The sequence below is a fragment of the Capra hircus genome, chromosome 15 (genome assembly GCF_001704415.2).
Source record: "Capra hircus breed San Clemente chromosome 15, ASM170441v1, whole genome shotgun sequence".
NCBI classification, from domain to species: Eukaryota; Metazoa; Chordata; class Mammalia; order Artiodactyla; family Bovidae; genus Capra; species Capra hircus.
The window spans coordinates 33,691,371-33,709,030 of NC_030822.1; the positions used below are offsets into that span (position 1 = coordinate 33,691,371).

At 38.6% G+C, this 17,660-nt stretch overlaps 1 pseudogene; it reads right to left on the bottom strand.

Moving 5' to 3' along the window:
- Window positions 9,651-17,283, bottom strand: LOC102186233 (annotated as a pseudogene).

Consider the following 17,660-nt stretch of genomic DNA (forward strand, 5'->3'; position numbering starts at 1 on the left):
TTTCTAAGTTGTGGTTACAGAGGGAGAGATGGGCAATCAGTGGACTTAGTATCCATCCACCTGTTTTGACAAATTTTACTTTTTAATTAATTAATTTATATTTCAGTATAGTTGCTTTACAATGTTGTGTTAGCTTCTACTGGATAGTAAAATGAACAAGACGTACATATAAATATACATATATCTCCCTGCCTTTTGGATTTGCTTCCCATTGAGAACACCACAGTGCATTGAGTAGAATTCCCTGCGCTACACACGCTTTTAATTACAGTGTGTTTAAAATCACAGATACACTAGGAATGCAGAGAATTACCAGAGAAGGGAATGTATGAAAGAAAACCAGCAATGGGTACTGCATTTGGTTAGTGGTGTGAACTAGTTCTTCCAGCATAATTCAGTAATTATTATGGGTCTGCCACATAGCTGGGCTTTGCAGAGAGTACATATGGTATATATGAAGCCAAATTCTGAGGAAGTATAGATGTACAAGGGCTTCCCTGGTAGCTCAGCTGGAAAAGAATCTGCCTGCAATGCAGGAGACCCCAGTTCAATTCCTGGTCAGGAAGATCCCCTGGAGGAGGGATAGTCTACCCATTCCAATATTCTTATCTGGAGAATTCCATGGACAGAGGAGACTGGCGGTCTACAGTCCACGGGGTCCCAAAGAGTCGGACATGACTGAGCAACTGAGCACACACACACACACACACACACACACACAAGGAACAGTCATACAGTTTTAGAATTCATTTACACGTGGAGAAGAGAGATACACTAAAAATGTCTGGACTGTCTCACAAAGAAATGCTAAAATGAAAGGAGTTACCACGCAATGGAAGACAGAGCATATCTGGACAAAGGTCAGAGCTTGCAAAACAAACCAATGCACGCTTCTCTCTGGATAACCCATAGTTTCTTCTTTAAGTATCTCATCATTATAAACCAAAGGGTTATGACATTTTATTGATCTGTGTCTAATAGTTATAGAAAATAGTGTAAGTTGAATTCCAAAAGTCTTTTTTTTTTTTTTTGAATGTACAACTTTCTGAGAAATGTTGCTACAATGCCAATATGCTAAGTGGCTTTCTGGACATACAGATCTTTAAAGGTGTTAGTGCTGCTTCAGAGCACTAAAGCTGCACAGGGTCCTGGAGTTTCTTGCACTGCCCTGAGAAATGCTACATAAACTAAATCATATCAGTTCTTCAGAGCATAAATGCAGAGCTACTGTGCTTTTTAAATATCTTACCATATAGATTTAATATTATCAGTTCTTTAAACTATTTCTTTTAAGACAAGACCTCTACATAGCTCTTCATCATGAGGGCTTCATTGATAAATACATTGATAAATACATTGTGTCACCTCTATTACAATGTAGTGTGAGACTTATAAACCATATTTCCAGTTTTTCCTCTTTGCCTCCTTCCTTCTTCCTCACGCATGCTCAGTAGCTTCAGTCATGTCTGACTTTTGCAACCCTGTGGACTGTAGTCCACCAGGCTCCTCGGTCCATGAGGATTCTCCAGGCAAGAATACTGGAGTGGTTGCCATGCCCCCTGCCAGCGGATCTTCCCAATTCAGGATCAAACCCACGTGTCCTGCGTCTCCTGTATCACAGGCAGATTCTTCACCCACTGAACCACCTGGAAAGCCCCCATCCCTGCCTCCTTGCCTTCCTTTTCTTTTCTTTTAGGTATTACTTCTTCCTTCTATTAATTATGGACTTGCAGTTGATCTGAAACTAAATGGCAAGAATTGAGTAATTCTTGGGTGAGGAAAGAGGGGCCAGGGATGGTTTCCCAAAGATATAGAATGTATCATACATGAGAAGAAGAGATGTTGTATACCTCCAACAAATGTCCATCCTGCCTCAGAAATCTTTACAATCGAGTTTGCAACCATATTTAGGATAGCCCATGACTTCTCTTGACTGCCATTCCCAATATACGTACAGTGTGATTTGAGCTAAATTAGCTCAAGGTTTTTTGCTCACTCACCTGACCCCAGTGCAGGGGCACAACTTCTGCAAAGCAAGTGCAGCTGGGACCTTGTATGGCTCCTGCCTTGAGCATAGTTTCAGGTGAGCAGGTTTATAAAGCACTGATTCTGGCTCTCCCTGGAGGCTTACATTCAGTCCCTGTGGTATAGGTTCTCAGAGAAGCATCACATGTGCATGTGGCAGACAGAACTGTCCATTGCTAATTTTTGTGAATCTTTGCCAGCTCTCCAAAGGATGTATGGTATAAGATTAGCACACACAGTCACCTCTGCTTCAGGCTTACTTTCTTAACTCCATATGGATGAAAGTCATCATACAGATCATAGCTTTCCGGCCCCAGAAATATCTGACATCATATTTAGATCCAGGTGGTGCAAGTGGTAAAGATCCTATCTGCCAATACAGGAGACGTAAGCAATGCAGGTTTGATACCTGCGTCAGGAAGATCCCCTTGAGGAGGAGGGTATGGCAAACCACTCTGTCCAGGATTTGTGCCTGGAGAATCACATGGACAGAGGAGCCTGGCAAGCTACAGTCTGTGCAAGAGTTGATACTCTGGAAGCAACTTAGCATATACATTTTAGATCTGCAGTATATACAATCCTTTATATTCTCCAACCCTCCTCCTCCAAATCCAGATAATATTTTCTCAAGTTATAAATATCTAGAAGGGTGAGAGTTGACTATCTAGAGCATTACTTCCATAGGTGATAATCTTAACATATATCCTCCAAGATGAATTCATTTAGTACTGCTTGATCTTTGATAAAATAATATACAGTTTACTTTTCCACTATGAGTTCCCTATCCTCTTCCCTTCTTCCTAAAAGTGAGTTCTTTATTTTTCCTGAGAAATGATTATGATGGTGAGGAGGTTAAAAGGATTCACCAGGAGCATGTGAAATGGGGTCTGGGTTTTGTTTTAAAGGAGAGAGATATAAGATACAGATCCTGGTCACAGAATGTGTGGAGCTATACAGAAGTGGTCTGGGAAGTAATGTAGGGACCAAATTGGACATGATATAGTGATATAGAGGGGCCATCTCAAGAGTCCTACACCCACACCCTAGTTCAGTGATTCACTAAAACACTTGTGCAACTCACCATAAAGCTGGTCTTGTGGCTGAGATTTAATGTAACAAGGGACACTGTAGGACAGCAAGAAAAGGATATACTTTGGTGAAGGCTGGAAAGGTCTCATGCATGAGTGCTCAGTTGCTTCAGTCCTGTCTGACTCTTTGCAACCCTATGGATTGTAACCTCCCAGGCTCCCCTGTCCATGGGATTCTCCAGGCAAGAATACTGGAATGGATTGCCATGCTCTCCTCCAGAGGATGTTTCTGACCCAGGGATTGAACCTGTATCTCTTATGTATCCTGCATTGGCAGGTGGGTTCTTGATCACTACCACCACCAGGGAAGCCAAGAGAGGTCACATAAGAGTCTTCTCAGTGTTCCTATTTCTTGAAGGATCAGTCTAGCAGCAAATATCAGAGACATATGAGAAATGTCTCTATCCAGGTAAGCCTGGAGCGAGAGAGCTCTTCAAAGTTTCTGGTTATATGACCCCAAAGCAACAGGTACACATAATAAATTTTATGTTAATCTTAAACATGCTGCCAATCTGGTTCATCCTGGGTTACTACTTTGGGCATAGATAATGATCTATTACTCAGTAACTATATGAACATTTCAGGGGGTTAGTTCTCAGAGTTCGGTCAAGGGCCATGAATTAACATGGCTTTTCAATTCAAAGATAGATGGGTACTATTATGGGCCCCTAAATAAAGAGGAACATATTTAAAGAAGAGAGTATAGCAGAAACAATTATAGTAACTTGCTAGAGATCATCAGAAGGGTAAATAGGAAGGTTATTTATTTCAGAGCATAGAATATATAATCAGAAATGAACATTTTGAGCTAGAAAATTATCAATAAATAGTAGTGGTAGTTGTGAGCAAAGAGAAACCTGCAAGGGAAGAGAAATGATGGAATAGCTTAAATACATGTGCAGTATAATCATGCTTAGATTTTTCAGTTCTGTTTGGAGTGGTTTGAGCATGCAGACAAGGAAACCAACCAGTGGAATGGTTCTAAATTGAGGCAACTTTTTCCTATCAAAATTGAGGCATGAGCAATGGAAATGTAGAAGTGAAGATTTATGGAAAAATATTAAGAAAGTAAATCTACAATATTAGTAAGTGATTGGAAATTATGGGAAAATGAAGATCATCTAGGGCCAATAGTTCATATAGTTTGACTGGAGTGAAGAAGAGAACAGACATGCCATTCACCTAAATGGAAGACTCTAAAGCTGGAGCAGGAGGAAGTAGCAGTTGAGGATGGAGCAGCAGAGAATAAATTCTATCTTGGGCTTATGGAATTTAAGATTTCTGTATAGCAGACACATATAATTATCCCCACGTCAAGTGTCAATTTGTGTGTAGCCTAGTAGAGAGAGGTTCTTAGAATTGAAAAAAGCAACATTTGTATTTGTAGACTGACCAGAAAATGCAGTGAGTAGATTTATCCAGAGAGACAAGAGAATAATCAGCATAGAGAAGTGTTGGAGTTGCTGAGAAAGCACAGATATCTAAGAACAAGTCAACAGTCAGTCTTGTCAAATACTGATGAGTGAATATTCTTATTTTCAGGGCGGTGATTATTTGTACAGGTTCAGGAGGTGTCTGTCTTCTTTGTGTTGTTGTTGTTGTTGAGTTGCCAAGTCACATCTGACTCTTTGTGACCCTGTGGACTGCAGCACACCAGGCTTTCCTATCCTTCACTATCCCCCAGATTTGCTCAAACTCATGTCCATTGAGTCAGTGATGCCATCCAACCATCTCATTCTCTGTTGCCCCCTTCTCCTCCTGCCCTCAATATTTTTCAGCTTCAAGGTCTTTTTCAATGAGTCAGCTCTTTGTACCAGGTGACTAAAGTATTGGAACCTCAACTTTAGCATCAGTCCTTCCAATGAATATTCATGGTTGATTTCCTTAGGATTGACTGGTTTGATCTCCCTGTAGTCCAAGGGACTTTCAAGAGTCTTCTCCAACACCACAGTTCTAAAGTATCAATTCTTTGGTGCTCAGCCTTCTTTAGTCCTACTCTCACATCTGTACATGACTACTGGAAAAACCATAGCTTTGACTATATGCACCTTTGTCTGAGAAGTGATGTCTCTGCTTTTTAATATGCTGTCTAGGTTTGTCATAGCTTTTCTTCCACAATGCAAGTGTTTATTTTAATTTCATGTCTGCAGTTACTGTTTGCAGTGATTTTGGAGCCCAAGAAAGTAAAATCTATCACAGTTTCCACTTTTTCTCCGTTTGCCATGAAGTGAGCGGACCAGATGCCATGATCTTCATTTTTTGAATGTTGAGGGTTTTTGTGTGTGTGTGTGTGTGTGTGTGTGTGTGTAATAAAGTTTTATTAAAGTATAAAGGAGATAGAGAAAGCTTCTGACATAGGCATCAGAAGGGGGCAGAAAGAGTACCCGCTTGTTAGTGTTCAGTCCAGTTCAGTTCAGTCGCTCAGTCGTGTCCGACTCTTTGCGACCCCATGAATCACAGCATGCCAGGCCTCCCTGTCCATCTCTAACTCCCGGAGTTCACTCAGACTCATGTCCATCGAGTCCGTGATGCCATCCAGCCATCTCATCCTCTGTCATCCCCTTCTCCTCCTGCCCCCAATCCCTCCCAGCATCACAGTCTTTCCCAATGAGTCAACTCTTCGCATCAGGTGGCCAAAGTACTGGAGCTTCAGCTTTAGCATCATTCCTTCCAAAGAAATCCCAGGGTTGATCTCCTTCAGAATGGACTGGTTGGATCTTAGCAATGAGTTTATATACTCTCTAATGAATCCAAAGAATGTCTGCAGGTTGTGAAGACCTCACCAGACCTACACCCATAATTTACATTTTAAGATAACAGAATTAGCCAGAAGGTTTAATCCAGAGACTGTCCTCAGGCAGAATACATTATTGTTATATAATCCTAAGGAATGTAGAGAAGGAAAAAAAGTTTGCCCTTCCTTCCTCCTTGAGAATTCCAGACCCTTCTCTCCTTGGGGACCCCTAGACTTCTTATCAACCTGCCTAGGAAATGACTCTCTCATTCCTCCCTTTTCTTTTAGGAGAATTATGTTGCCTAGGGAAAAGGGGCATCGTTCTTGTTCCATAACTGCTTCCGAGCTGAGAAGGGGCATTGTCCCTAAATTGGTGAGGCAACATATTCTCCTAATGTTGAGTTTTAAACAAGCTTTTTCACTCTTCTCTTTCACCCTCATCAAAAGGCTCTTTATTTCCTCTTCACTTTCTGCCATTAAAGCGGTATCATCTGCCTATCTGAGGTTATTGATGTCTTTCTTGGCAATCTTGATTCTAGCCTGTGCTTCATCCAGTCCAACATTTCATATTATGTACTCTGCATAGAAATTAAACAAGCAGGATGACAATATATAGTTTTGATGTACTCCTTTTCCAATTTGGAACCAATCTGTTGTTCCATGTCCAGTTCTAACTGTTGTTTCTTGTCCTGTATATAGGTTTCTCAGGGGACAAGTAAGGTAGTCTGGAATTCCCATCTCTTTCAGAACTTTCCAGTTTGTTGTGATCTCACATGCTGGTAGAGTAATGCTCAAAATTCTCCAAGCCAGACTGCAGCAAAACATGAACCATGAACTTTCAGATGTTCAAGCTGGTTTTAGAAAAGGCAGAGGAACCAGAGATCAAATTGCCAACATCCACTGGATCATGGAGAAAGCAAGAGAGTTCCAGAAAAAACATCTATTTCTGCTTTATTTACTATGCCAAAGCCTTTGACTGTGTGGATCACAATAAACTGTGAAAAATTCTGAAAGGGATGGGAATACCAGACCAACTGACCAGCCTCTTGAGAAACCTATATGCAGGTCAGGAAGCAACAGTTAGAACTGGACATGGAACAATAGACTGGTTCCAAATAGGGAAAGGAGTACGTCAAGGCTGTAAATTGTCACCCTGCTTATTTAACTTATATGCAGAGTACATCATGAAAAACACTGGGCTGGAGGAAGCACAAGCTGGAGGAAATCAAGACTGCTGGCAGAAATATCAATAATCTTAGATATGCAGATGACACCACCCTATGGAAGAAAGTGAAGAGGAACTAAAGAGCCTCTTGATAAAATTGAAAAAGAAGAGTGAAAACATTGGCTTAAATCTCAACATTCAGAAAATGAAGATCATGGCATCTGGTCCCATCACTTCATGGCAAATAGATGGGGAAACAGTGGAAAACAGTGGCTGACTTGATTTTTCTGGGCTCCAAAATCACTGCAGATGGTGATTGCAGCCATGAAATTAAAAGATGCTTACTCCTTGGAAGGAAAGTTATGACCAACCTAGACAGCATATTAAAAAGCAGAGATGTTACTTTGTCAACAAAGGTCTGTCTAGTCAAAGGTATGGTTTTTCCAGTGGTCACATATGGATGTGAGAGTTGGACTATAAAGAAAGCTGAGTGCTGAAGAATTGATGCTTTTGAACTGTTGGAAAAGACTCTTGAGAGTCCCTTGGACTGCAACCAGTTCATCCTAAAGGAGATCAGTCCTGGATGTTCATTGGTAGGACTGATCTTGAAGCTGAAACTCCAATACTTTGGCCACCTGATGGGAAGAGCTGACTCACAGGAAAAGACCTTGATGCTGGGAAAGATTGAGGGCAGGAGGAGAAGGGGATGACAGAGGATGAGATGGTTGGATGGCATCACCGACTCAAAGGACATGGGTTTGAGTGGACTCCGGGAGTTGGTGACGGCCAGGGAGGCCTGGCGTGCTGTGGTTCATGGAGTCACAAAGAGTCGGACACGACTGAGAACTTAAATGAACTGAACTGAACACTGTCAAGGCTTTTGCGTAGCCAATAAAACAATAGTAGATTTTTTTTTTCTGGAATTCCCTTTTTTTTCTATGATCCAACAGATGTTAGCAATTTGATCTTTAGTTCCTCTGCTTTTTCTAAATCCAGCTTGTATATCTGGAAGTTCTCGGATCATGTACTGTTGAAGCCTAGCTTGAGAATTTTGAAAATGACCTTGCTAGCATGAGCAATGAGTTTGAAAATTCTTTGGCATTGCCTTTTTTTTAGAATTGGAATGAAAACTGACCTTTTCCAGTCCTGTACCCACTGCTGAGTTTTCCAAATTTGCTGACGTATACAGTATAGGACTTTAACAACATCATCTTTTAGAATTTGAAATAGCTCAGCTGGAATTCCATCACCTCCATCAGCTTCTTCTTTTTTATTTACTATGATATAAGTTTGAGGGCAGGAGGAGAAGGGGACAACAGAGGATGAGATGGTTGGATGGCATCACCAACTCAATGGACATGAGTTTGGGTGAATTCTGGGAGTTGGTGATGGACAGGGAGGCCTGTCATGCTGCGGTTCATGGGGTCACAAAGAGTCAGACACAACTGAGTGACTGAACTGAACTGAACTGAATTGGAAATATTGGTAATGAAATCACCCCCTTGCTAAAATATCATATTTGAAATAATTCTCATTTAATCAGATATGAAAAGAAGCTTTTAAGAACTTTAGGTAGCCAATGTTTGCAAAGGTATCTTACATTAGTTGGCAGGTGTCTCAACATACAGAGTTTCTCTCCTAACCTGTGTGTTAAGGAATTTTACTGTCTCTCAAACATTGAAATCTTAAGGTATTTGGGGGATTGCAAGAAAAGAGTAATTTTCCCAATTTTACTTATACTGTAGGTAGAACCTGATGACAAATTCTTATCTTGGTTATCTTGGTTATCTAGCATCAGTATAGCAGACAAAGAGAATTTCAAAAGTCCAACCTGAAATTACTTCTGATAACTTCCATTAAAGCAGTTTTAAAAGATACATATAATAAATTAATACTCGATGCAATTTTGAAAATAATCAGGCCACATCTAATGTGACAAATCTTACTGTACAATCAAGAATTTTTTTGTTGTTTTTGATCAAAAAGAAAGAGACTAAAATTTTTGTATAATTGACTTTATTAATATTTTGAAACAATTTTCTGTTATTTGAGTTCTTGTGTTAATTTTACCTTGCCATTTTGTCCCCACCAGAGTTAACCCTCCCAATTTCACTTCACATAACTACACTACATCCTAAGCTTCTACTTACCTGATCTAATCAATCAATGCTGCTTTATGAGATGTCTTAAACTTAATTATAATGAATAGTGAAAATTCAAGAAAGAGAGAATTTTACATGTGTAGAAAATCTGGATTGAAATACTGAAGTATTTAATGGAACTGTTATATGATAATGATAAAGAAACATGGGACAAGGGGTAATGAAAAAAAAAGTGTCTTTTATAGGACTGAAGAAAAACACAAAAAATTGTAAACAACTTCCAAAATTTGAAACGAAAGTAATCATCAATTCATAAAGTAATTGGGTGCAGAAAACTATCATGATAAATTAAACCAAAGGCTGATGCTGAAAGGGAGAATCATGGCCGGTGTAAGTTGTGAAAATAAAACACATTCAGCCCTTTTACTTGCCTCCTTATGTATATAGCAATGAAGAAATGTCACTTCAGCTGGAAGAGTTGGGATAGTGACTATTGACTTGTACCTGTTTTCCAAAATTCATGTTATAAATTTGGCTCAGGATTCTTCAGGTCTTTTTTTGATGAAGAGTTTTAAGATTTTATCTTGGATCTGCTTGATTTTCTCCTCATAGACGATGCGGTTCATCACAGGAGGAATGAGAAAATGCATGTTGGCCATGAGTACAAAGAAGTTTGAGAAAGTCCTGGGCCAAATTGGTAAAGTATAGACAAGCAGATCATAGGTGTGAAGAAGAGGGCTACAGTAGAGAGGTGGGAAATACAGGTGTTGAGAGTTTTGAGGTAGCAATCATGGGATAAAACACTCAGGGTGGTTTTCAGAATCAACAGGTAAGAAAGGAGAAAATCAATGCCCATGTTGGAAAGCACCATAAAGAGTCCAACAATGCTATTGACCCTAGTGCTGGAGCAAGAAAGCTTTAGAATATCAGAATGCAGGCAGTAGGAATGAGAAAGTACATTAAAATGACCCAAGTACAGCCTCCTCAAGAGGATAGGAAGGGGTACTTGGGCATCGTGGCTCTCCCTACAATGGCCAAACTTATCCTCGCAATTACACTGCTGGTGAGAATGGAAGAATAGTGCAGTGGATGAGAAATGGCCACATAGTGGTCAAAGGCCATTGCCAGTATGATAACTGACTCAAAATCCGGCAAAGTGTGAGTAAAAGACATTTGGGTGAAGCAAGCATATAAGGTGAGTTCTCTAGCATCCAGCCAGAAGATCCTCAGCATTGTGGGGAAGGTGAAGAGGGACAGACCCAGATCAGAAGCAGCTAGCATGACCAGGAAGAGGTACACAGGCACATAGAGTGATAACTGTCATGATGGTCACATTGCCCACCAGGGTTACCAAGAACACGGCACAGAAAGGTAAGGAGATTCAGATGTGAACAGCTTCCAGCCCAGGTAAGCCTGTCACCTGGAAGGTGGAGAATGTGGAGCTGGTGCTATTGATGCCAGAACTGCATGTCTTTCCTAAAATGAAATGCATTGCCTCCACAGATGTTAAAATTTTATCTGAGCATTTGACTACTTATAATACTGCTTCTTTTAAGCTGGCCCTGATATGTGTCTAATATGAGAGTAAATGATGTTTCCCAATAGAGAGCATTTGAGGCTTTGGACTAGAAAGTGAGACTTTGTTTTCATTAATTTCCACAGATTAATATTGAAAAATTAATCAAAATTAATATTAATTTTATTCATTTAGTATTGAATAAAAATGAGAAAAATACACTTGATACTTATTGTACCTAAGCCATTTAATTGATATAATGGCATTTTAAAGTAATATGCCAAAATAATGCCCTTTAAATAACTTTTTTTATTTTATGCAAATTCATACCTGTAATTTTAATTACCATAGTATATCATTCTAGGGTATTTCTTACTGCCTTTGTCAGCCATGATACATATTAGATGCTGCTGCTGCTGCTAAGTCACTTCAGTCATGTCTGACTCTGTGCGACCTCATAGATGGCAGCCCACCAGGCTCCTCCATCCCTGAGATTCTCCAGACAAGAATACTGGAGTGGGTTGCCATTTCCTTCTCCAATGCATGCATGCATATTAAGTTGCCTCAGTCATGTCTGATTCTGTGCAACCCCATAGACAGCAACCCACAAGTCTCCTCTTTCCATAGGACTCTCTAGGAAAGAATACTGGAGTGGGTTGCCATTTCCTTCTCCAACATATTAGATAGTGCTACTCAAGCTAAGGGGGCTTCTCTGGTGGCTCACTGGTAAATAATCCACCTGCCAATGGAGGACACATGGGTTCGATCCCTGGGTTAGGAAAATCTCTTAAAGAAGGAAATGAAAACCCACTCCTGTATTCTTGCCTGGCAAATCCCAGGGCCAGAGAAGCCTCGTGGGCTAGAGTTCATGGGATTACAAAGAGCTGGACAGGAGTTAGCAACTAAGCAACAGCTGCTGCTGCTATGTCACTTCAGTCGTGTCCGACTCTGTGTAACCAAATAGACGGCAGCCCACCAGGCTCCCCCGTTCCTGGGATTCTCAAGGCAAGAACACTGGAGTGGGTTGCCGTTTCCTTCTCCAGTGCATGAAAGTGAAAAGCGAAAGTGAAAAGCGAAAGTGAAGTCACTCAGTCGTGTCCGACTCTTCGAGACCCTGTGGACTGCAGCCCACCAGGCTCCTCCATCCATGGGATTTTCTAGGCAAGAGTACTGGAGTGGGGTGTCATTGCCTTCTCTTAAGCAACAGCAACAAGTCAAATTGAAGTTCATGGATGCATTTTATATCCTATTTCTTCTGCAATGAGAACAGTATTGAGATTTCAGCTGAACATTTGGAAACTTTTGCATTAATCTGACAAAATTTGCTTCTTGAATTTAATAATAACATTATTTTAGTATCCAATAATAACAATTGTCTTTTCCCCAATAACGTGGCAAGTAAAGAATCTGCGTGCAATTCAGGAGATACAGGAGATGCAGTTTCTATCGCTGAGTCGCGAAGATTCCCTGGAAGAGAAAAATGGCATCCCACTCCAGTATTCTTGCCTGAAAAATCCCATGGACAGAGGAGCCTGGTGGGCTACAGTCCAAAGCATATGTTTTAAGATATGAAACCAAATTGAATATATATAGAAATTGCCTTAGACTTACGAAATGATAAACTATATATACTTTCCTGTCATTATTCCACACCCTATCCATATACACACAACTAATTTTTCATAAGCGGAAACACACAACTGAATGTTAAGGGAGTTTCGTTATGTTGTTTAAAAATAACCTTTTAGGCTAGCAAAACCCACAGTTCAGCAACATTGGTGTTTAAATTTTCATGGATTCAGCTAGGAATATTGTAATTATAGCAGTAGACGCTCCTTATGATGAGTCACACCAGGGATTTAAAAGCTATTTTCATCATTTACTTTTTTACATACAAAGTCACCCTTTCTCCTCACATCAACCAAACAAATTATTGCTATATTTGAAGAAATAAAAATTAAAATAAATTAATTTATTTACCTTATATCAGACAGTAAATATGTAGGCGGTCTGTGTTTCAAAGGTCATTTACAATGCAGAGCATTTCTTCCCTTCTATCAAAATATACTTTAAAATAACATCAGTGTTATCATTGGTGTAGATCTGAATGTTATTCGTAAAGTATCTCCTCCCTGATTGCAGAGTATTTATTTTTCTCTTTTGTGGAGAAGAAATAATTATAAGGAAATCAGTGAAAATGTAGGCTGATTAGCTGTCTCCATTGCTTCTTCTCAAGCTGAGGCTTTTTATGGCCATCCTGACACTGTGGAATTGAAGCCACTAACGTATGTAAAATAAAGTATCAAAACCGCTGAGAAACGTGTATCATCCAAAAAGAAGGAACAGCTTGCCATTTTTAAAGGTACTTTTGTTGCTGTTTGTCTAATTAAAGGTAGCCATATTGAAATTTACATTATATTCATAAACTCTTAACTCATTAAATTTTCTTCATGTCTTAGAGTAATATAAGTAAGTAATTTCCTTTCCACTCAAAGTTGTTAAAGACCCATGACCTTTGGAAAAAGTGTAAGTTAAATAAAAAAACTGGGTACAAGGCAGAGATTTCCCATATAAGTTCTTCCTAAAATGCAAGGACAAATTCTTTGATCAGATGTTCAAATTTATAGAGTTTGATCGCTTCCAAAAAAAGAAGTATTTCTATTCCTATATTTTATTATTTTGCTTATTTATCAGATATATCAAGGCCTAGCACAGAGAAGATATTAAATTTTATATTGATACTTACAAATTCAGGAATATATTGTTCACCATACGTATTGAACACTTGTGTGTCTTAGTGTCTTAATAATATGACTGTTTTTGAGACATTGCAGTGAACAATGACTGTATGAAATAGCATTACAGAATTCATGAATAAGTTTAACCTCTTGGGAGCTGTTGAGAACTAAAAATATACAAAATCTTGGAATTGGACTAGACAACATATATCATCCATCTCTGTCTCTACTAAATGTAAAAACGTTTTTTCCTACCAGTGAAATAATAAACAGAACTGAGTACACCCACACCCACATAGATTGTATCCAGATTACAAACTTAGAATACTTGTGTCAACTTTCTTATTTGTTCAAGAAAATTCTTGCCCCCAAAGCTATAGATGTAAAGCAATAAATAACATCACCATTCATTTCATTGAATTCCTGAATATAAATTTATTCAAATACTTAATATGCTTTTCTGGATGAGTGAAAATTAGTTGAAAATAATAAATTTCTCACATAGAAGAACAGCTTAAAAAAAGAAAGAAAGAAAGAAAAACAGCTTAGATCACTTAGACAACAGCTAATTAATTTATCAAGATGACCTTTAACATCCAGAGCACATCCTATTCACCAAGTCTAAGCTGTTATGCCATAAACTTTATTCAGTGCCTTTCAGTTCCCACATTAAAAGAAATATCTCAGATCTTGACCTCGATTCCCAACCCCTACAAATATCTGTACCTGACCACCTTCTTCTAAAACACTCATGAAACTGTGTTTAAAAAACTGTTCCCTTACTCAAACTGGGGCTCAGTAACCAGCTAGAGGGGTGTAATGAGGAGGAAGGGAGAGGGATATTTAGGTGAGGGGAGACATGGGTTAACCTATGGCTGATACATATTGATGTTTGGTGGAAACCAACACAATACTGTAAAGCAATTATCTTTCAATTAAAAATAAATTTTTTTAAAGTGTTCCCTCTTAGTGCAGTTACCAAATTATGGATCTAATTTATATTTGCCTTCCTACTGTGGTTCAAAAGCCATAACTCTTGAGTCACTTGTTTAGGTATCTCTGTGATGTAATAAATAGTAGGTTAAATCTCACGTGTGCAAGGTCCAGTTTCTTTGCATTTAGTTCCTGATAATGAAAATATTTGTTTTATTATAAATGAGGAACACTTGTCTTTAAGTAAACTTTTCATACTTTAATGAATTAGAATGCTTTCCCTTATTTGCAAAGTTGGTTTATTAAGAATACAGAAAATGGGGACTTCCCTGGTGGTCCAGTGGTTAAGAATCCACCTTGCAATGTAGGAGACGTGGATTTGATTGGTAGTTGGAGAAATAAGACCCCACATATTGCAGAGCAACTAAATCCAAGAGCCACAACCACTGAACCCACTCACTCTGGAGCCCACACAACAAGCTAGGGAATCTGTGCAACACAAGGAAGATCCCATATGTTACAACTAAGACCCAACCCAGCCAAATAAATAAATTAATATTTTAAAAAAGAAAAAAGAAAGTTATTTGCTCTAGCTTGGTTATGTTCATCACTTTGATGTTTGGGTTCCACATAGGTGGAGAAAACCTTCTTGCCCATATTTCTGCATGTGATTCTCTACTTAAACATAAGGAAGTTCCATTTTTAAAACAATTTGTGATGGGTGATGAAAAGCGGATATTGTACAATAATGTAGAAGAGAAGATATCATGGAACAAGCAAAATGAACCACCATCTACCACACCAAAGGCCAGTCTTCATCCAAAGAAGGTAAAATTGTGTATGTGGCGGAATTGGAAGGGGAGTCCTCTATTATGAGCTCCTTCCAGAAAATCAAACAGTGGTAGTTATGATTCATTCATATTCACCAGACATTGCAACTTTGGATTTCCATTTATTTTGGTCTTTACAAAATTCTCATTGTGAAAAAAAATAATAATTTCAAATCCTGGGAAACTAGAAAAGGCACCTGGAACAGCTCTTTACTCAAAAAGATAAAACATTTTCGGAACGTAGAATTATCAAGTTGCCTGAAAAATGGCAGAAGGTAGTAGAACAAAATAGTAAATACGTTGTTCAATAAAGTTCTTGGTGAAAATGAAAAAATGTATCTTTTTACTTAAAATCTGAAGGAACATTTTGACCAACCCAGTGTAATAAAATGTCACAAATCAATAATTAAAAATAAATACCATAAAATGGCAAAAACAAACTAACAGAAAAACAAAACTTTACCAAAGAAAAGATGTAACTGCAGAACAAGCCCCAAGCTGGCCGTATCCTGTTTCTAACAAGATGATGATTTGTTTTTCTGACTCAACAGAGTAAAACCTTACGTCATGCAGCCATAGGATGAGCAAGAGGAGAAAATTTTGACCTCAAACACGTAGAACCAAAATTTCTTCTGCAAGGAGTCAAAGAACTGGGACATGGCCTGAATATGAACACGGAAACACTTCTAGCAGCAAAGGGTCCATTGTCCAGGAGGATTCTGGGCCAGAGCCCCTTTACCACCCTTACCATAAATGCAATGTCCCAGAGCCCTTCAATCAGAATTTGCTCAGCCAATACTTCTGCATACCTGTCCCCCTCCCCTAAATCTGAAAGTTTGACTTCTGATGGAGTCTTGTCTCATGTCTCCTTTGGGGTTGACCACTCAATAAAGCATTCTCTTTCCTCAACAGATGGTACTGTAGTATTGCCTTCTATTAGCCCTTTGCTCAGTAGCAAAGGTACCAAGAGAAAATAAGATATGAAAAGATATTCAATGTTGTTAGTCATTAAGGAGACACAAATTAAATCTGATACCTCTTTGCAGTGCTCAGATTTACTTTTTTTTATTTATTTTTTTATTTTTTATTATTTTTTTTTTCAGATTTACTTTTTAAGTAAAATCTCAAAAGAACTTGGAGCACCTCTCACTCTTACATATCTATGATAAGAATGCAACATGGTATGTCAGAAATAGTATCCTTACTCACTGGTATTTAACCAAATCAAATCAAATCATATTCACTGATATACCTGTTACTCAAATATTCATAACTGCCCCAACTCAAAGCAATGCAAATGTCTATCAAATGGTGAATGAATCAACAAATCATTTTGTAGCTAATATTGTAATGTTATTGGGTATGAGAAAAAAAATCAGTGAATTTCCTAAATGTGCAACAACATGGATGAATTTTAAGAGCGTAATGCTAAGTGAAGAAAGAAAAATAGAATAGCTATATACTGTAGAATTCCATTGTATGATATTCTGAAAACACTAAAGCTGTAGAGACAGAAATGAAAGAAGTGGTTTCCAAAGCCAAGAGTCTGTGGGGGAATGGGTTCCTCAAAGCAGCACATGGGGCATTTTTGGTGTGATTAAAATATGTATTTGAACTTACTGATGTTTATGTGAAAGTATGCATATTTGTTTAGGGTCAGAATTGTGTACCTACAAATACTGAGATTTAATATATTTAATTTATATCTCAATAAACTGTTCCTAAAAGAGATAATAACTATGAGTTTTATCATACAGTGTTCCCCAGATAATCTTAAATGCAAATATTTTGTCACAATTGAGGCAGAATCAAGACAAGGATATGAAGATGTAAAATGATTGCGAGGGCTGTTATGAAGGGGGTTCTGGTTAAGCATGCTCCCTAATCAAATATGTACATGGACTCATATTTTGAAAAATAATTGACATGCCTCTATTTTATAATATAAAAGAAGACCTAGACTTCCCTGGTGGTACAGTGGAGAGGAAGCTCTGCCAATGCAGGGAACACAGGTTCAATCCCTGTTCTGGAAAGATTCCGCATGCCTCAGAGCATCTAAGCCAGTATACCACCACGATCTAGAAAGCCCGCGATCTGCAACTGCTGAAGTCCTCATGCTGCAATGACTGAAGGCCATGTGCTTAGAGCCCATGCTCTGCAGCAAGAGAAGGCACCTCTGAGAAACTCATGCACCACAACGAAGAGGGTGACCACTGTTTGCTGCAACTAGAGAAAACCTGCAAGCAGCCACGAAGGCCCAGCACAGCCAAAAATTAATTAATCAGTTTTTTTAAAAAGTGTGCCTGAGCTAAGGTGAAGCATCCATTTTAATCTTTTGAAATGCCTGGTCAGACAATTCACAAAAGAAAATGCACAAATGTCCAGTAATATATACAAAACATTCCTACCTTCACTAATAATCAATATAACAATATAAATTAAGGGGATAACACTGTAGTTTTTTCATGATAGAAAATTTAAGGGTTTGACAAATATGAAAGAAAGTAGACAAATATTTATACTTCTGTG